The sequence below is a fragment of the Mesocricetus auratus genome, unplaced genomic scaffold (genome assembly GCF_017639785.1).
Source record: "Mesocricetus auratus isolate SY011 unplaced genomic scaffold, BCM_Maur_2.0 Super-Scaffold_100030, whole genome shotgun sequence".
NCBI lineage: Eukaryota > Metazoa > Chordata > Mammalia > Rodentia > Cricetidae > Mesocricetus > Mesocricetus auratus.
In genome coordinates, this window is record NW_024429211.1 from 9,043,708 (window position 1) to 9,065,856 (window position 22,149).

Below are 22,149 nucleotides of genomic sequence, written 5' to 3' on the forward strand. Positions count from 1 at the left end.
TAGGCCACAATATTGGTTCTTTGTTCTCCACAATGAATTCAGGCCGTATATATTTTTTTCATTTTCATTACACGTGTGAATGCACCTGTGGGTGTGTATATGTGGACATGTGTCCCAGCACGTGTGTTGAGTTTTTTGTATTTTATGTGGACTTCTTTCTCTCCTTCCACCCTGGGGATAAAAATCAGGTCATCATGCTGAGCCACCTTACATGACTCTTATATCTTACATTACATATTTTATTCATTTTTTTGTTGCGTGAAAACTCTGTAGTCATAGGTTTATAAAAATATTAATAGGAATCTTCACACATTGTAATTCATATATTTTACAGTTAATTTTAGCATTGACTTCTTGTTTACTTAGTATGCATTTCTTCTAGGACTGTTTCAGTATTTCGGGAAGGACAGTGAGCAATGGATGGCATGGCCTGTCATTTTTCTGATTAATTTTGTGGCAGTGATAATAGCAAATCCAGGACTCACCCACACACAGTTAGCTGCTGTGGCTGCTATAGCCCATCAATACTGAGCTCAGGTTATTTTTCATCTTGACACAAAACAATGTCTCTTTGGCTGTCAATTGAAAATTCCTGAAGCAACACTTGGTAGAATGTTTTGAGAAAAATACCAATTACCTATAGGCTTTGAATCCAGATAATTGGAAAGAGTTGATTGTATCCCTCAACGACATAAATTTTGATAAAATATATTGAAACACAAGAGTAGTGAAACTGTCTGAAAATATTTAGCTTATAAAATGTACATCTTACAGCAGCAAACAGTATTTTCATTTACATTATTTGTTTTCTTTCCTTTAGCTATTGAGACCTGCAAACAGAAGAGTAATGGCTGCATCAACCTCTTCACAAATACGCAGTGATCTTACAGGTAAAATGCAGATGAAGATGATCTACTAGAGCACGAATATGAAAGCTCATAATCACACATCAGCAAGAGTGATACTAAGGAATATCAATGGAGAAAAATGGGAATGTTTATTTATCAAAAATCTGGAAACTATCAAAATCATAGACTATTTTGTTTCAACAATAATGAAGTGTGCATTTATGAGTGAGTCCCTAAACCTGGGTGAGTTTCTATTCATAGAAATTTAGTTCACTCAGCCTAGAGCTATTTCTTCATACATAAATAAGAACCTGACATTTATAATGCTTTAGAATTGATGAATTGTTGAATATTAATGGAATTATAAGATAGCAGACTAAACACACACACATGCATTTGCACACTCAATGCTTGTACGTGTGCATGCTGGCACACACACAGAGACACACACACACACACACACATACACACATACACACTGACACACACAGTAGCCAAAACTAACACTCCCCTTATCCACTGCTGTTGAGCTGTCATATGATGCATTTGCTGCTTGTTTCAGAAAGTATTTACCAGAGAAAGATTAAGACTAAACTCATAAATAACACCATTGTTTGCCTAAAAAAATCCCTTCATATCTATTTATCTCGGCAAACCAGTCACTTATTAAACAACTTTTCAAGGTCCATTTTAAAGAACTGAATTCTTGAATTAATCTATTAATCTGTGTCTAGAGAGAACAAAAGGATGAAATAGATCTACAGTGCTGTGGGTAGTGCTTGCTTTATTATTTTCTACATGATTGATGTATGTTACAATTGAAACTTTTAAAACAATCTAGTAAGACAAGAGGAATGAAAACTGTATAATGAAATTCTATTCTGGAGTCAGTGTTACTATTTGGTTTCAAAGCTGTCTGTCATCTGACTATGGAAAACAACTCAGACACACTGCAGAGTTCTTTGCTAAGGAATAGGCAAGCTGATTGCTAAAGAGAGGTGGTGTTAGTAACCATTAAGACACACTGGGTCAGGAAGATCATAGGTAGTGTTACATTTTAGGTATTTTCTGTTTTAAAATAAAATCACATTGCATATTGCATAAGCATAGAATGGACTTCAGGAAGCAGATAATCACTGAGAAATACCCCCAAAAGATGATTTTTGCCTAGGCATCTTGTTTTTGTGATCATCAAAGTTACTTACATTAGTTGAGCATAACACTTACCTTAAAAATAAAAACTGTTTTTTTCACTCTTGAGTAAACTATAGAAAAATTCTATATTTATTTTTCACAACGCTAGTGATCACAATGATATTGGAAATATTACCACATACAAAATAAAAATAAATTATGTAAATATATACTGTAAATGTATGTGCATAAAGTAAAATTAAAATATTTCCAAAGCTCTGAAATTTATTCAAAATATATTTATGTAAAATATATCGCAAATGTTTTTTTTTTGGTTTTGTTTTCTTTTTTTAATATTTTTTTTTATTTTCCATTTTAAATTTAGATAAGAAACAAGGTTGCTTCACAAGTCAGTACGAGGTCCCTCTAACTTTCCCTCCCCTCCTCCCATGCCCTCCCCCCCATCCCCCCCCGTTATCCCCTCATTCCCCCAGGGAGGGTGAGGCCCTCCATGGGGGTGTCCATAGTCTGTCATTTCATATAGGGCAGGGCCTAGACCCTTCCCCAAGAGTTCAGGGTGAGAGTGCACCTCACATTGTTCTATGGGAGTCCAGAGACCGTGTGTATACTTGGGATGGGTACTGATCTGCTGTCCAAGGCTCAATAGATTACCTAGGCCTCCTCACTGACACCCAGATTCAGGGGGTCTTGATCAGTCCCATGCTGGATTCCCAGGCTGATGCCTGGGATTCAAGAGTTAACCTTTGTCTGGTCAGCTGTTTCTGGGGGTTCAACCAGCCCAGTCTTAATCCCTTTGATCATCAGTCCTCCCTCTCTGATACTGGCTTTCTTGAGTTCAGCTCAGTACTTAACCAGCCAGTAAATGAAGCTTCTGTTTCCCAGACTCTCTGGCCATAGGATTGTAGGCTGGCACTCCCCAGATCTATGTCTAAAATCCATATATGAGAGAGTACATGCCATATTTCTCTTTTTGTGACTGGGTTACCTCACTCAGGATGGTTTCTTCTAGTGTCATCCATTTGCCTGCGAATCTCATGATTCCATTATTTTTTTCTGCTGAATAGTACTCCATTGTGTAGATGTACCACATTTTCTCTATCCACTCTTCAGGTGAGGGACATCTAGGTTGCTTCCACGTTCTGGCAATTACAAATAAAGCTGCTATGAACATAGTGGAACAGACCTCTTTGTTGTATGAATGGGCATCTTTTGGATATATGCCTAAGAGTGGAGTTGCTGGGTCTTGTGGTAGGTTTATTCCCATTTTTCTGAGGAATCTCCACACTGATTTCCAAAGTGGCTGAACCAGTTGGCACTCCCACCAGCAATGGAGGAGTGTCCCCCTTTCACCACATCCTCTCCAGCATAAATTGTCATTGGTGTTTTTGATTTTAGCCATTCTGACAGGGGTGAGATGGTATCTGAGAGTTGCTTTGATTTGCATTTCCCGGATGGCTAAGGATGTTGAGCACTTTCTCAAGTGCCTCTCAGCCATTTTAGACTCCTCTATTGAAAACTCTCTATTTAGTTCTGCAGCCCACTTTTTAATAGGGTCCTTTGGTGTTTTGGAGACTTGCTTCTTGAGTTCTTTGTAAATTTTGGAGATCAACCCTCTGTCAGATGTGGGATTAGTGAATATTTTTCCCATTCTGTGGGCTGCCTTTTTGTCTTGCTGACTGTGTCCTTTGCCTTACAGAAGCTTCTCAGTTTCAGTAGGTCCCATTTATTAATTGTTGATCTTACTGCCTGTGCTACTGGTGTTATATTCAGGAAGCTGTCTCCTGTACCAATTCGTTCAAGGGTACCGCCCACTTTCTCTTCTAAGAGGTTCAGTGTGGCTGGATTTATGTTGAGGTCTTTGATCCATTTGGACTTAAGTTTTGTGCATGGCGATAGACATGGATCGATCTGCATTCTTCTACATGCCAGTCTCCAATTATGCCAGCACCATTTGTTGAAGATGCTTTCTTTATTCCATTGTATATTTTTAGCTTCTTTGTCAAAGATCAGATGTTCGTACGTGTGTGGGTTAATACCCAGGTTTTCAATTCGATTCCATTGGTCTACCTGTCTATTTTTGTGCCAATACCAAGCTGTTTTCAGGACTATAGCTCTATAATAGAGCTTGAGGTCAGGGATGGTGATGCCTCCGGACGTTGCCTTGTTGAACAGGGTTGTTTTGGCTATCCTGGGCCTTTTGTTTTTCCATACAAAATTGATTATTGTTCTTTCAAGTTCTGTGAAGAACTGTGCTGGGATTTTAATGGGGATTGCATTGAATCTGTAGATTGCTTTTGGCAGAATTGCCATTTTTACTACATTGATCCTACCTATCCAAGAGCATGGGAGATCTTTCCATTTTCTGAGGGCTTCTTTAATTTCTTTCTTTAAAGATTCAAAGTTCTTGCGATACAGGTCTTTCACTTGTTTGGTTAGCGTTACCCCAAGGTATTTTATGTTGTTTGTGGCAATTGTAAAGGGTGATGTTTCTCTGATTTCTCTTTCAGCCCTTTTATCATCTGTATATAGTAGGGCTACTGATTTTCTTGAGTTGATCTTGTAGCCTGCCACTTTGCTGAAGGTGTTAATCAGCTGTAAGAGTTCCCTGGTAGAGTTCTTTGGGTCATTGATGTAAACTATCATATCGTCTGCAAACAGTGAAAGTTTGACCTCTTCCTTCCCAATTTGTATCCCCTTGATCCCCCTTTGTTGTCGTATGGCAATAGCTAGGACTTCAAGTACCATGTTGAAAAGGTATGGAGAGAGTGGACAGCCTTGTTTTGTTCCTGATTTTAGAGGAATTGCATTGAAAGCATTTTTAACCAATAATGTGGAGATAGCCAGATGACCCTGTAGAAAAATTAAACTTGATTCCTACTTAGTGTCTACAAGATATTTTCAAATATATGAAAAAAAGTCATGCAAAGGTAAAGATTTAGTACTTCCAGATAAAAATACAGTGGACTTGCTTTAGACTTTCCCTAGAAACTGATATACAAAAACAACCAGCAAGAGAAATTTAAAACTGAGATACAATGGTTACATTCTGTACATTTTAAACATTATTTGTCTTTAGGGTACATAAAGAAAATGTACAAGTCAATGAATCAAAAAAGGTAAACATATTCATCAAAAACTAAAGAGGATATAAGGCTTGCTCAAACATTGTTACAAAAGAATATATGAAAGTAAATAATTAGATTAGTAGATATTAAGAGAATTTAAATAAAAGTTATAATGTAAGGAACCCACAATTCTTAACCTTCTCAGAGTTATAGAGTAACTGGGATCCCAATGCAATGTCAGCTCAGAGTGTAAAGTGGAAACAGTGTTTAGAGTCATTGTGGCAGTTTTAAGTTAGTTTATGCTGACCATGTGGTACATACATTTTCTAATTTCAGGACTATATCAAAAAAGGATAATATTGAATTAAGTAATGTTCTGGAAAACATAAAGTGGGCATAGCATGTGCAGAGTGTGCTAGTTTTTGTTTATAGCCTGGTACCAGACCTAGGGATACTAAAGATTATAAGCAAATATGAGCTTTCTGATGCAGCTGTGGAATATGCAGCAGAGAAATGTGAGGAAACTATTGGAAATGATACAAGAGTTATAGATGTTTATTGGGACAGTGGTTCTTGCGCTATACAAATTTAAAACTCAATGAAAACATGAGCAAAATGTGTACATTTTATTAGATCTAAGTCACATGGACAGATGTAAGGCAGACGCTAATGAGAGTAGCCACCTAGTTTTCTTAAAGGTGTTACAACATTTTTGCCTACTATCTGAGTATACTTTCATATTCCCCACATTCATTGGATAACACTGGGCCCAGTAGGCAGAATAAAGAATAAGAAGGAAAGTTTTCTCCCCTAAATTATAAAAGGCACTAAGCCTCAATTTAGTGCGTTATAATGTAGCTTTCCTTACCTTAGGGTGGAGAGAGAGAGAGAGAGAGAGAGAGAGAGAGAGAGAGAGAAAGGGAGGGAGGGAGGGAGGGAGGGAGGAGGAGGAGGAGGAGGATGGCTGTAGAAGAAATATAATCCTACCTATTTAGACATGAGGTCTCACCATAAAAAAACAAAACAAAACCTCATTTATGCCTTGTGCAGTGTGGTGCATACATTCAATTCCAGTGCTCGGGAGGCAGAAGCAGGTGGGTCTCCATGAGCTCAATGCCAGTCTGATTTATGTAGAAAACTCTCTGAACAGCCAGGGCTGCACAGAAAGACATTATCTTTAAAAAGCCTTGCTCATCACTCTTTTCTCTCTGTAACTGGATTCCAAGGGTTCAGTTCAGTGTTTAGCTGTGGGTGTCTGCTTCTGCTTCCATCAGTTACTGGATAAAGGCTCTAGGATGGCATTTAAAGTAGTCATCAATCTCATAATCGGGGAAGGGTGTTTAAGGTAGCTAGCTACCTCTCCACCATTGCTTAGATTGTTAGTTGGGGGGGGGTCAAGACCAGGCTGGATAAACCCACAGAAACAGCTGACCTGAACAACTGGGAGTTCACGAACCTTGGACTCATAGATGGGAAACCAGCATAGGACCGATCCTGGAAGACCCCCTGGAAGTTGGTGTCAGTTAGGAAGCCTGAGCAATCTATGGGGCCTCTGGTAGTGGATCAGTATTTATCCTTAGTATACAAATGAACTTTGGGAGCCAATTCCATGTAGAGGGATACTCTCTTAGCCTAGACATAAGGGGTAGGGTATAGGCTCTGCTCCAAATGCTATGGCAGACTTTGAAGATCCCCCATGGAAGGCCTCATCCTCCCTGGGGAGCAGAAAGGGGATGGCATAGGGGATTGGTTGGGGGCAGGTGAGTGCAGGGGAGGAGGGGAAGAAGAGGGAACTCAGGTTGCCATGTAAAAGAAGCTTGTTTCTAATTTAAATAAAAAAGAAGACCCCCAAATGACCTTCATGCTGGCCATTTCCCTGTTCTTTCCAAATTCCTTCATAAAGTCCTTCGGACACTCCTCTCTCCCTGCCGTCATGCCTCCCCCCCCCCCCACATACACACACTCACACCTCCTCTACCCTCTCCCATCTTTGAATGCCTGATGATAACAGGGTAAAAAGACAGTCAACCTCATGCCTGATGAGCAGAACGGATTCCTAGGTTTTATTTTTGTTTTTAAAAAAATCTTCTTTGAAATGAGAGAAGAGCTTATTTGAGGACTTGAATTTAGGATAAGCTTCCAAATGATCCATGTTTATTTGCATCCAAGGGAAAACGAAGGTGGTTGGGGTTCAGGGCTAAACGATGCATTCAGAACATCCTGCCTGCATCCCATGGGAAAGCCCAAAGAAACAGATTGCCGGTGCAAACCTCAGTTGGTTGTTTTTTATAGTTCTTGGTGATTTCCTCTCTGGAAGTCACTTCATAATGTGAAAATAGGAACTACTTTTACCTCCTCACAAGGGCAAAGGTAGGTAGCATGCAACCCATGTGAGTACACAAATCAGTCTGCCTTCTCTCCCTTTTAAAACTAAAGAAAGAGACCTCGTGCCTATATATGGCTGAAACCTTACATCCAGAATATTGCCCAAGTGGAAATTCAGTAAGTAGTACCTGGATGAAATAAATTCATGAAAAATTTCCCTCAGATTTTCTAGAAGTGGCAGAAGTTGGTGCAGGAGAGTACCTAGTTCTGAATGTTCAGGTTGCATTTCAGGAAACATGGATGATGCTTAATTTGGAACTGGAGAGCCCAGCCTGAGTGTACTTTGCTGCCTTCCTGATGGCCTGTTTTTCCTTTGAAGATCTTTGGAAGCCTTTGAGATGGGACAACAGAAATATGTCAAAGGAAGCAAAATTTGCTCCTATGAAATGTGGTGTCTCATGACTTAATGCCTGAGGCTTTAGTTTTCTTGTTTTTAACAATTAAATCTCCTCTCTCGGTTCCTGTAACAGATCCCAGAAGGCGGATAACTAAGCCGCAATTAACTTTATGTGCATCCTACCAATATAGTACTGCATTCTTCGGGTGTTCGGTATTTGCATATAAGTCCTTGAGAAACAGATATCCAAAATGAGAGTGAAATCAAAGTTGTTGCTTCAAAAATATCCCAAACAAGATATTTATTCAAAACAGGGCTCCCTCTCTTTGGTCATGAGGGAAGGTTGATGTGTTCTTGGTTGGGGACCATTTATACGATTTGTTTTTCAACTGTGAGCTTTGACCCCAGCTTCTGTCTACTACCATAAAAAGGACCCCATGTCAGAGTAATGAGGGTGGTTGTGTGCACACACCTTCATGGGTGTGCATGCGTACCTACTGTACCTTCACAGAAGGAAAACAGTCTACTGAGGTCTAAGAGGGGTAGCCACCAGTGCCTAATTCTTTTGGGGGGTGGTGAATGCTTATAATGCCAATATATAAAATCCACACCACTGGGAGTTCGTTCCATGTACAGGGGAGGAGCAGTCTGTGGGGAAAGGGGACATTTTAATCCTAGCCCTTGGGACCAGACGCAGAAGAGTTTCTGTAAATCAGGTCCTGAAGATCTGGGGGCTCATTGGCTGGTTCTTTGGTTTTGCTTCCCAGCATGCATTTCTTAACCCAAGCTCAGACAGTTTGATTTCTTCCGTTTTCACTTCTGCTCCATTCCAGGGAGGAAAAAAAAATCCACCTGTTAGGGCCAAGATCTCCTTGCTAACACAGAGGCAAAAATAAATGTTAAATGTCTTTGGAGCCTCCCTTCCTCCCCTCCCACCACCTGGCACCCTCATACCTGCTCAGAATACATGGTTCCTCAGTCACCACGAATTTTCTTTCTACTCTCTATTACCCTCTTCACAGTTGCTTGAGAAATTTAAGTTTGCACTATATATTTTTGTTTTGCCGGACTTGTCTAACAATCGTGTTTGGAAAGACTTGCCCCCAGCCCCTTCCCTCCCCCCACCTCTCCGTCACATTCTCTTAGGCCTTCTCTGGTATTTATAATATATCACAGAAGTACCCAGTCTTATAGCCCTCGGTTATGCCTTTTTTTTTGACATTTTATTTTTTAAGCTATATATATATATTACTTTGTCAAGTTTTTTTGCTGTACAAAAACCTTAAGATTTAAAACTATTATTTGTATTATATGATGGTTGTATGTTAATGTTACAAAATTATTAATGAAGAAAAATTTATTTTTGTTACTGGTCTGTTTCATAATTCTTTTTTAAATTGGTATATTGTAAGATATCTATGCAAAAATGTTATGTGACACATTTTTATTTAAGAATGTAATATGTGTAATAAACAGTAGAATGTGTTGGTCTTGGAAAAAATAAAAAAGAAGAAAAGATAGCCTTTATTCATTAAAGTACTGCTTTATAAAATTTGAAGAAAAAAAAAGAAGAAATAAAGAATAGGCTTACAGTCAGTAAATAGCTAAAGAAAGCAAGTTGCACCATGCAATTAAAGAACAAAAATTAACACAAGGGTCTAGGAATTCAATCTGCTAAAGAGACTCTTCATGCACTGGGAACTGAACTAGCTTAACCTGGAAAGAGGCTCTAAGAGGCACTGGTTTAAACATGCTTTCCCGGGGTTCCTCACAATCCCGAGGACTCTGCAATGAAAGGACAGTTCTACCCCACACTGGCTCACACCAGGTGACCCTGGAATTATACTCAAGTTTATATTATAATGCAACAATGTCTCAAGATTTCTGTACAAAGCAATGGGAGGGGGAGGAACTCAGTGAATGAATTACAAGATATGAAGATCAGCCCGGTTTTCCATTAGCATCTCATCCACTAATGGTGTCTTGACCATTAGAAAAAAGGTTGCTGTCTGCAACATTTTCTTTGACTGTAGTAGACTTTGTGCCACAGCTTCCTGGTATCCTCACTGTTTCATGATTCTTTGTAGAGAGGTTGAGATTCCCAACTAAGAGGGATTAGACAGGAGGCTGTGCCCAATTTTTAGAATAAAAACATATGCAAGGACTATGGGATATACTTCCAGAAAATAGAAATAAAAGCCCCACTCTCACATGACATAAGGGGTTTTATCATTTATCTCGGTTGTTTTTAAGAAGACTTGTGGTCTATGCTGGTCAGCTTAAATGGTTTTCTCCAATAACAGTCTTCATCCTTCGCTTCCAGATCCACGTTGTTTGATGGTGAATGTCACTGATCGTCTGACAGTGTAAGGATGTTGTGAATTCTGTGACAGGGAAGTGCATGCTGACGCTCATCGACCAACCAGACAATTTCTGGGAGGACGTGCCCCCTGTGCAGTCTATGCATGGGAAATCTTCAGTACTCCGGGACTCTGCCTTTAGTAGTTGTGTACAGTGATTCCTAGTATAGCATTACTTGCATGTGTGCTTACTCAGTGCAGCAAAGCTACTTTGCTTTGAAAATGAAAATGAAGTCTATGCTTAATATCCTTTATGAAGTATAGCACTTACCTTCCTATGAGAAACTGAATCTTTAATATACAGGGTTAGTTAGATTACTTTTTATAGGCTGTTTGTAGCAACGTTTTCCTACAGGTTATATTATATATGCAGCAGTGCTGGCTTCTTGGTCTATCTGTGCAGGCCTTGTCTTCTGGACCTGGGATCTGAGGACCTGAAAGAATGGGGCTGATTCCAGTCTACTGCTATAGACAGTTTTGCTTTGGTTTCAGTACACTTTCACATGAAAATATAACAAAGCAATGATTCAAGGAAGGTTGCCTGAGTCCAGAAAAACATGTACATAAATGTCAGTAAGCCTATACTAAATATTAACAGAGCAGCCCTTTCCCAGAACTTTCTCAGGACAGATCAATTTAAATTGCCTGGCATGAACTATAGAGTACACCTTGGAAAACATGAAAGCAAAGCAGAAGGCCACATCCAGATTTAGGATGCACTGAGCAGATTTGGTTCTACAGCTATGTTCTGACATCCAATAAGAATAAACATGTCTTATCAATTGAATGTAAATGTTTAGCACACGGGGCACAAAATTACATCCAAAAATCAATCCGGTGAACAACATGTAGCTGAGGTAAAAGGCCCCCTGCCTTTTTTCCTGGAGCCTCTCTCACAGTTCCCCAAGGCATTATTCACCATGCATCATTATTTTTCTTTCATTTTTGCATAATTCTTTATTGATTCTTTGGAAATTTCACACAACGTAGCCCAGTCCTGCTTACCTCTTAGTCCTCCAAGTCTGCCTCATGCCCGTGCAACATGCCCCCCTCCAAAACTAGTTAGAAACAAAACAAACAACCAAAAATCTACCTCGCTCCTTCATCTTTCCAATACCTCTTCATTCATCCTATGGCATTGGGAGCTCGGTGTGTCACACAGTATAACCTTTTGTCCAATCAGCGCCCCACCCAAAAATCAATGTTCATTGCAATGAGTCATGTGTCTGGTTCAAGGACTCTGGAACACCATCATCACTGGACCCTCACTGAAACCCCTCTCAGATATCCTGCTGTTTCCTCGAGTCTGAGATGCCACAGCTATCATTTTGCAGGACGGGTCTCCTGCAAAACTCCAGCAGGCCACAGATGGAGCAGATATCAGTGTGAGCCCAAGGTATGGGTCTGGGTGGTAGCTGAGCCAGTTGGTGGGGGGCAATGGGTAGAAGAGAGGTGGTGCCATCTCTGCTGAATGTGGAGGTCAGCCCTCCCATTAGTAGGTGGGATCAGCTCTTCTACTGCAGTGTCCAGCAAGGGGCAGGGCCAGCTATCCCAGTGACACCTCAGATTTTAACCCACATGGGTCCTATCACCCCCTGTAGTAACACAAGTTGTGGACATCAGCTCAGACCCTGGCTGCTGTTGGGCCACAGATGCAGTATCACAGGACCAGATGACACAATCGCTCCATTTGGCAGCACAGGCCATCCAGATGATCATGGCTCTGGTGGCAACTGACCCTGGTACACCAACATGGGCTCAGGTATTAGGCCAGACCCGTGGTCATTGGCACAGCCATCAGTAGTTCAGAAGCCATGGATATCCATATAGAACCTGGTTGCTGCAAGGCCATGGATCTGGACATGGCTCTCAGCAGCAGGCCAGGACTGGAAATCATCATGTTCCCCAGTGGTAGAATAGGCGACTCAGATAAACATTGCTCCTATTACAGCACATCCCTTGAACACCAAAATGGCCACAGTTGGTGACCCATAGTACTTAAGAACATAATCTTAGTATCAAATGGCGAAACTATATACTTATTTAGCAAAATTTTAACAAAATGTATTTAGCAAATATGTTTTTATGTTAAGTGAAAGCACAGAATTGTAGCTAAATCTTTGGCACAATAAGTGTAATTAACATTTAGTAGGAATTATTATGAAAAGGAATTTGTTACATAAGTTTCATTTTGTCATGTTCATGTTTAATAAAGCAAACATTTAGATAATTATGGGAACTGAAAAATGAACATTTTCATCTGAAAAGTAGACTATTTTGTGGCTCTTTCATAGGACTTTAGCCTACTTCTGGCTAGCATGCCTTTTGAAAAGACCAAACATTTGGATTAAGAACTGGGAGAAATGATAATTCGATCACTCAGATTAATTAGAAGTTCATGTGAAGGAAGTGAAGAACTCATTTATTTTAGTTGTGGATTCAGTATGTCTATCAACCATATGCTGATGAACCAGCCTTCCCCCATCTTAGGCTTAAAAGTCATTTTAAAGACAAACTAGTCTCATTCTTGTTTATAATTAAACCTCTGTTTCTCAAGGATTGACCTGTGTCCCACCTATAACCCTAACTACAAATGGTTTTGTATTGCCTGTTCCAGGAAATAGCAATTATGTCTTTGTTTCAAAACTATATTGCAACCCTTCCTTTGTTTCAAAAGGTTTTCATGACTACCTATTGTTGTGACTACCTTGCTAAGACCACCTTAACATCATGTATTTGTTTCAGGAGGTTGTTAAGACTCACTTGTTATGCTTATGTTCTGATTTTGTAGCCCTGCCTGTTTTGCCTGCTAAACAAAGTTGGAACCTGCCAAACTACAAAAATCTTGTTTTCCTTATGTCTGGTGCTGACCTCTTGAATCTGGTTTTAGAGAGACAGCATTTGTATGCTATTTAAAAGCTTGCTTTAATTACTTTGGCCATGATGATTTGAGTTGGTGTCCTTTCCCCTTGAATCTTTGGTGATTAACACCTCTTGTTCATGTCATAAGAAGGTTGTGGTATTTTGTTTTATTTTTAATAAAAGTATATTTGAGAGAATGCTATGACTATGCCTTCCTGTAGATAACTAGGGTTTTGTTTGAATTATGTTTTATTGACTGTAAAATCTCTTTGTGAACTGCAGAAAAGACAGCTAGCAGCTAAAGCACCCAAACTAGCATCAAGGGGAAAAACTTATTTTTCATCCCACAGTGGTGGGCTGACTTGTTTCTATTTTTCAGAATGTCCGAGGAGTTGGAGGCTATCGATCTGGGCACTACAATAAAGTCAGGGCACTGCCAACCAGTCCAGGCCTATTTATCACAAGGAGGCTTAGATCAGTACAGATTTCTTCTGGTTCTCTAAATTATGTCTGGGATAGAACACTAGGAGAAGGAATTGTCCCGTGATTCTGCTTGTCATGAAAATACACATTTAATAGTTTTGATCCCACATACAAGGATAGCCTAGAAGACTAACACCTCTAATAACCTCCACACTGGCTAGAGAAAGTAAGTCTAGTTTCTCTTGACTTCTTATAGCAAAGTCACCGTGATCCCTATATTCAAACTTTCATAGTTCTGCTCACTGTTTTCAGATTTGAAATGTGGCCCACTCTGCATTTTTGTAAGTTCTGTTTGTTGTTTACATTATTAAATCCCATCTACTCTGCACAGTCTCTGGACGGCACAGTCTGATATAATCTCTCCCCTTTTTCCAGGCACTCACTCTCAGTGAAGATATTGTAAAGCATACAAGTCGCTGACTGTGAATTTGCACTTGGTCGTTCCATGTGTACAGGAAGGCTGAACTCTCCAATTGAGCTTGTCAACATCAATGAATAAAATCATGAGTTACATAGGACATTTCTCCTCCTTTCCTTAGTTCCCAAACCTCTTCCTTGCCTGGGCCCCTGCAGACTTCAAGCTCCACTCACAGACTGAAATAAAGGCTGGAAAACATGATCCATAGAATTGTATATCTGACAGAGACTTTTCTTGAGCATATGATGAAAGCATCATTTCAACCAGTGTGCATGGAGGAAAGACTTAATTATCTGCCTGTCCTTTGTTGTCTTAGGTGAGGCAGACTAACAGCTTACAACTAAAAATATGAGAAAACAGATTTATAGAGGTGATTCACATCCAATTAAATGCTCTAATTAAGTTACTTTGGGAGATTTTATAACAACTTGGCATATGCCAGATCTTTAAAAGTAATTTGTTAATTAATAATGACTGTTAATGATTCAAAATAACATTCATACTCTTTTTTTCCATTTTAAATTAGCATACAGAGTAATCTGATTCTTTATGACATTTCCATATATACGTAGTTCTGGATGCTTTTATCCCTCACAACTCCCCATCTTCTTGTGTGCTCACACCCACCTGTAACCTCCTGATCCCAGTATTTATATTTGCATTTTAATTTTACATATGTTCTATTTCATTGCCCATCCACTTTTCATATGGCCTCTTTACCCCTATCATGAACCCTTTTCTACTTTCTGTTAAATCAAAGTAAAGGCAGCACACCAACACACACACACACACACACACACACACAGAGTTCTAAGTGCAGTTATGTGTTTTCTTTATTCAAGAGAAATCCACAATATGTATCTTCACCAGAGTCAAAATGTCACATCTACTCACTGTTGGCCTCCAGCTGCACAGAATGAAATACAAGCTCCCTATTGACTGTAAATCCTAGGAAATAGAGACTTTACACTCTTCACTCCTTGTCAGGAATACCACTATCTATCCCTCCCCTTGTTGAGTCACTTGCTGTCTTATGAGTTCCTGAAATTGTTTGTACTTTCCTTCAACAGAGAACTCATTGACATGTTTCTGCTTTGCTTTTACCACTCTCCTTCTCATCAAATTTTCAAGTCCTCAAGGATAAAGATTAATAAGTCATGGTTGACTCATTTAGTATAATATTTGACTTACAATGATTATTATAAATAGTTCTTAATGCATCTGCAAAGACTTTTATGACACCTTCATAAAAGAGCAATCTATATAGATTTACTGATTCTGTTACTGTATATAGTTAAAGACCAGATAATATATTATTAGGTGACAACTGAGATGCAGGGCTTGCCTCAATTATAAGAAAAATAACTGTCTTCCACTTACTAAATCCAGTCAATAGAAGACTTTCAAGGTATGATATGAAAGTGTAACAAAGGGATTTAGCACAGATACATCTAGAATCAGCAGTCGTAGTCACTGGCACAAGGCAGACTGTAGACACTTCGAGAGTTGTGTTTCCTGCTGACAGTGGATTTGACTTCCCAATTTCTGACTGTAATTTGCTTCAAGCAGGTACTACCAATCACTTGAGATTGCTATGTGAACTGAAGCCCACTTCTCATCAATGAGAGATTCTTACTGCAGATGTTATAAGAAGAGAGGGGACAGTGAGGAAAAGACCTCTTGCCAGTATTATTGCCTAACCAGTTTCAGAGTAGTCATTGATATTTCTTCCCTTTTTCTATGGGTTACCAGTCAAGTTAAGAATAATGAAGAGCCCCACATATCCATGTGGGTACAATTTCAAACCCTTAGTAAATGAAACACATGAGTTTTTCCCCAATATATGTTTTTATTTAAATTAGAAACGTGAATGTTTCACATGTTAGTCCCAGCTCCCTCTCCCACCCCTCCTCCCTTGTTCCTCCACCAGCCTTCCAGCCCCCCACCCAATCCCCACATCGTTCCCCAGGGAGGGTGAGGCCCTCCTTGGGGGATCTCCAAAGTCTGTATTTCATCCTGGGCAGGACCTAGCCCCTTCCCCATGTGTCCAGGCTGAGAGAGCATCCCTCTATTTGGAATGGGCTCCCAAAGCTCATTCATAAACCATGGTAAACACTGATCTACTACCCAAAGCCCCAGTGATTTCTGTGGCCTCCTAACTGGCACTACATTCATGGGGCCTGGATCAGTCCCCTGTTGGCCTCTCAGCCATCAGTCTGAGATTCAAGAGCTGCCCTTTATCCGGTCAGCTGTTTTGGTGGGTTTCATCATCATGGTCTTGACCCCTTTGCTCATCACCCCTCCATCTCTGTCACTTGGTTCCAGGAGTTCAGTTCAGTGTTTAGCTGTGTGTATCTGTCTCTGCTTCCATCAGTCCCTGGATGAAGGTTCTAGGATGGCATATAGGATAGTCATCAAGCACATGAATTTTTAAGTAAAGGCTTTACAGCCAGTATATTAAAGCAAAGGCGACTGGCTGTGGGGAGGCATTCACCACCTCATAGAGAGGAATTGTATCATCCTGACACTCCTGTCCTCATTATGCGTTCCCTTTGCAAGCTGATGAAGTTTACACGTGCTAAGCACCTCTATGGGTTCAATACCATTTGATACCAAAATGAATGTATTTATATATATTACATGTAGATAACTGTCCTTACCACCAAGGATGTGGAAATAACTTGCAGATTTCAGGCAGTGAGGTGGATGCAGCCTGGGTCTAGGTAGAGAGCAGATGCTGCCTGTGGTGTACTATGCTATGCAGTGAATTTCAGACGTTGTGTACCACTCAGCAGTATGTCAGAGGCATAGACCTTGTGCTCACATTTCTTTCGTTCCCTTTTCCCCTACACCGTTGAAAACATAACTCATTTCAGTAAATCAGTCAGTGCAACAGAATATTTGGTAACTTTATTGTCAAGAAAAATATTCATGCTGGAGTTCTTTTTTTTTCTATAAGTGGGAAGCAGAATTTAAAGAGCTCTAGTATATTAAATAAGTTCAGGATAGTGCCTGACCACCACCAGTGCTCAAAGAACTTGAAGTGGAGAAATAAAGACTTAATTGCACACGGAAAGTTTAGAGATTAACGCGTGGTGCATCATCTCAAACATGTGGTTATTTCCATTTTAAAAATATTTATGATTGAGTGTAGTTTTCTTAGCCCCATTAACAAAGATATTTGTGCATCACAGATAAGGTTAAAAGAAACTAAGTACCTATAACATGCATATTTACTAACTTCACTTCAGGATGGGAATGGTTGTTGTAGACAATGTGGCTCTCAGCATTTTCACTGCATACACTCTTAATTTATCAGGAGGACCTTAACAGGATATACTCTTGCTGCTCCACTTCTTGTCCTATGCTGGGAAAAGAACACTTTTTAAAAGCTGAAATACATTTACGCATTTAAATTGTGATTTTCCAAAATGAAGATAGAGTAATTTTAGATGTTCACCTCCATGACATCAATATTTCAAAGTTCTTTTCTCCGTGAAATAATTCATTTCCATCCTCTGTTCACTCATAATTAGTTCCACTAATACTCAAAGCTTATTTGGTTCAGGGCAGAACATCCATTGCCTCCCTTACCGGCAAAGTGATTTATCCCTTTGAAATCCATAGAAGTAATTAGATGTCTACATTTTTTTCTACTATAAGACCTGTTGCCCCCTTGCTGCAAAGATGAGTAGATAACAGTATAAAACTTTATACTATTGAACCAGGTGGGTAGAGTATCTAAAGAAGAGAAAATGATCAGCTGAACGACATTTTGATATGTGAACTATATTATTTTATGGATGCATTTTGAAACTCATAATTGAGTTATTATATGTTGCTAGTGATATATTTATTACACACATCAATGGGATCCATGACTATGTTATTGTGAGATGATAAATAATGACAGCATGTATGTATTCCTTAATGAATCTGAAAATTTGTATCCTGGAAATTAACTATACTTATTTATTTTTAGACAGCATTTTAGGGTTAGTAATAGAAAAGCTGTGAAAAGATTAAAATATTAATATCACTAGCTATATGTGCCTTGTAATGGCACAGACAGTGTAGTGGGTTTGAATAAATTTTGCCTATATTGGATCATAGGGAGTAGCACTGTTTGAAGTTGTGGCCTTGTTGGAGGAAGTATGCCACTGTGGGTGGGCTTTGGGGTTTCAGATGCTCAAGCCAGGTCCAGTGTCACTCTCTATTCCTACTGTCTCCTGATCTAGATAGATATAGAACTCTAAACTACTTCTCAAGCACCATGTATGCCTATGTACTGCCATGCTTCTCACCAGGATGATAATGGAGTAAACTTCTGAAACTTCTCCAATTAAATGTTTTCCTTTGTAAGATTTTCCCAGATCATGGTGTCTCTTCACAGCAATAGAAAGCCAAGCTAAGACAGAGTATACAAAATATATTTCATTGTAAAACTAGCTAATAAAGGAAAATTGTGTAATATCATTATTTATTTATTTATTTTTTGGTTTTTTGAGACAGGGTTTCTCTGTATTGTTTTGGAGGCTGTCGGTCCAGCCTGGCCTCGAACTCACAGAGATCCGCCTGCCTCTGCCTCCCGAGTGCTGGGATTAAAGGCGTGTGCCACCACCGCCCGGCACTATCATTATTTATAAGTTTTAACATTTTTATTTCAGTTTAATTATAAACCCTGAATAATGCTTTCTTTAAAAAAATTCTTTAATGAACAGATGGAATGAGCTGTAGAACAATCCTTCCTCAACGACAAAGTGGCATTTGGACTTCACTGACACCTGGGAGCTCAATATTAAGTCATGAATACAGAGGATGGGAATTGCGTTTAGAGAAAGAAGCAAGACAGAAATATTTGGGTAGTAATGGACGAAGCAGAGATACAGAGGAGACTATGCTCACCCCTTAACTGAGCTGCTTGAGCAATAATAAACATGGCCTCGGGGTTGGAGAAAGCCGTCTCAACTCTCAGATTTCTTCACAAACAGCAGCTGGCTCTCAGCTCTGTAGCCCAAGGCCACTAGGTTCCTGGTCTTCAAAAGCTGCTCAGCAAGTCCCGATTACAGTTCAGCCAGAGAAAAGCCTTCCTTCTTAGCATAGGACGGTCTCTGAAATGCTGCCCGTCTGCTCAGCTGTCCCTCTGCAGGTCACCAAAGTTCCACTTTCGCGGAACTGATTGCAAAGGAGAACTGTACAAAACTCCCTCTCCTCCGTGATACCGTAGAAGCCCTAGTTAAACAAAATGCAGTGAAGTGGGGAGGAGAGGGGGGGGGGACGACCTCGACATGGTTTTTATAAGTAAGTAGTGCATTAACTTTATCCATTCACCTTTTCTTCCTGGAAAGGTAGTATTGGCCAAATTAACCGAAAGTGTGATTCTCTATGTCGTCATCAGCAAATTACATGATTTAATTTGCATTAACCCAGGAATCAAATACCTCGGGAAAGATTAACTGCTCTGGGTTTAGAAATTTAAGTGTTTTAAAGTTATCATTTAAGATTGTCATTTTTCTTCTTGAAATAACCATGTTTTTTTGTAATTGAAATGTTTGATATCCCAAAGTAAAAACAACATTGCTGAAATATAACCTAAAGATTTTTCACACATGCATACACTGTGAGCTCTCTAGCAGGCACAAAATTGACCTGTCTTAAACTCTTTATCAGCTCATTAATTAAAGTGGAAAGCTTGTACAATGTTAGAAAATACATAAAATTAAGGTCTAAAGCACAAACATATTGACTTATTCACATAAACAAACTTGCTTCAATTACCTCCAAGCATAAAAACTATTTTGAAATTGTTGTAAAACAACAGCTAAATATAAAATTGCACATCTATATGCTTACATGATAAGAACTCTCCCCCAAATAAAAGCTTTCTAGAGGAACAGTGCTCAGCAAAATAATTTATTTCTTGAAGGCACTGATCATATTAAGTTTAAGAGATAAACATACAAGAAGTATGTAATGACAGTAATATAATTCATTTACATCACACTAAATCCTGCCCTAAAGGACTCACACACTCATTTACTTACTTTAACTCCTATAAAATACTCTCACACAGTTAAGAAATATATGAAGAAAAATCTTTGAAGTCTTTGGTATTAGAATATGAATTGCTATTTTGGATTCTAAAACTTGTGTCTCTCCTCTGCATGAGAAAGGCTTCACAGCAGAGACAGAGGAGTGATGAGCAAAGGCATCAAGACCATGCTTGTGAAAACCACAAAGACTGGACAAGGAGGGAGCGCTTGAACCCCAGACTGATGGCTGGAGAGGCCAACAGGGGACTGATCCAGCTTGCATGAATGTAGTCTCAGTGAGGAGGCCTCAGAAATCTCTGGGGCCTTGGGTAGTAGATCAGTGTTTACCATGGAGTACGAATGAACTTTAGGAGCCCATTCTAAATGGAGGGATGCTCTCTCTGCCTGGACACATGGGGAAGAGCCTAGGCCCTGCCTTGGATGAAATAACAGACTGTGGAGATCCCCCAAGGAGGGCCTCACCCTCCCTGGGGAATGATGTGGGGATTTTGTGGGAGGGCTGGTGGAGTGACAAGGGAGGAAGGGTGGGAGAGGGAGTTGGGATTGACATATGAAGCATGCATGCATGTTCTAAGACATAATTTATTTTAATGAAATTAAAAAAAAGAAAATCTTCACATTTCACATAAGGCAAGGGAGCACAGCAGTGTTGGCTTGGAGGTTTTCAATGCTCACATTGCTTTTACATGGAGAGATTCTACCTTTCCCTATTAGAGTCAACTTTACCATTTCACTGTAAAACTAAAACGGTTCCTCCTTCCTAATCACCTGTCTAATCTCCCTCCCTCTCTCTCTCCCTTCCTCTCTCTGTCCCTCTCTCTCCCTCCCTCTCTCTCTCCCTTCCTCTCTCTCCCTCTCTCTCTCCCTCTCTCCCTTCCTCTCTCTCCCTCTCTCTCTCTCCCTCTCTCTCTCTCCCTTCCTCTCTCTCCCTCTCTCTCTCTCCCTCCCTCTCTCTCTCCCTTCCTTTCTCTCCCTTTCTCTCTCCCCCCTCTCTCCCGTCCTCTCTCTCCCTCTCTCTCTCTCCCACCCTCTCTCTCTCCCTTCCTCTCTCTCCCTCTCTCTCTCTTCCTCTCCCCCCTCTCTCTCCCTCTCTCTCTCCCTTCCTCTCTCTCCCTCTCTGTCTCTCCCTCCCTCTCTCTCTCCCTCTCTCTCCCTCTCTCTCCCTCTCTCTCTCTCTCTCTCTCTCTCTCTCTCTCTCTCTCTCTCTCTCTCTCTCTCTCTCTCTCAGTATGTGTGTGTGTGTGTGATAGATAACTCAAGGCTCTCATTATCTAGCTCTCCCATTCTCCTATCATGTGACACCAACTGAGATGTCTGAAGGAAGGCTGTTTGGAAGGCAGAGCGGAGAAGTGAAATGTTTGCATCATCTCTTCAGTGCATGCACTGTCCCAGAGTAGACGTATGCGATTTCATGCCTGTCTGTGAGCTGTGAGTTTTGGATCACTCATAGAATTCCCTTATTGCTGCAGTTCCCCAAGTATGTCTTCAGCAACTTTCCACTGCCCTTGACCAGTACTGCTCTTCCTATTGTCTTTGGAAAGTTCCCTGTGGCCTCTCTCTCTCCCTTCCTCTCTCTCCCTCTCTCTCTCTCTCCCTCCCTCTCTCTCTCCCTTCCTCTCTCTCCCTTTCTCTCTCCCCCCCCCTCTCTCCCGTCCTCTCTCTCCCTCTCTCCGTGAATCTGTAGCGTACGTTAACTATGCTTCATTTACCCAAAGTGTTTAGTGATTTTGAAAAGATAAAATATGCGTAACTGTATTTTAAAAGTTCTATAGGAAGAGCCGGGCGGTGGTGGCGCACGCCTTTAATCCCAGCACTCGGGAGGCAGAGGCAGGTGGATCTCTGTGAGTTCGAGGCTGGGCTGGACCGACAGCCTCCAAAACAATACAGAGAAACCCTGTCTCAAAATGTGAGTGTCAACGAGAAGGCCTGGGCAACCTATGGGGCCCTGAGCTGTGGATCAGTGTCTATCCCTGGTATACAAACAGTCTTCGTGTGCCTATAGCACAAAGAGGGATGCTCTCTCAGCCTGGACTCTCAGGGGAGTGCCTGGACCCTACCCAGAATAAAATGACAGACTCTAGATATCCTCTATGTGGAAGGATTTGGCAATAGGGTGGGAGGGTGGGGGGGGAAGGGGTGTGCGGGAGGAGGGGAGGGAGAGGGAACTGGGATTGACATGTAAA

The 22,149-nt window shown here is 40.4% G+C and overlaps 1 long non-coding RNA gene across 3 annotated transcripts in view; it reads left to right on the forward strand.

The window, feature by feature from the left end:
- LOC106022177 overlaps window positions 1-22,149 on the forward strand; it is a 139,567-nt gene that overhangs the window by 110,279 nt on the left and 7,139 nt on the right. Inside the window, exons 5-6 of one of the 3 annotated variants that reach the window (XR_005871956.1) lie at window positions 821-1,091; window positions 10,114-13,209. This is a non-coding gene — a long non-coding RNA (uncharacterized LOC106022177). Of the gene's footprint in view, window positions 1-820; window positions 1,092-10,113; window positions 13,210-22,149 lie in introns of those variants that run through there. The other 2 variants (XR_001197208.2, XR_005871955.1) reach the window with 2 other exon arrangements.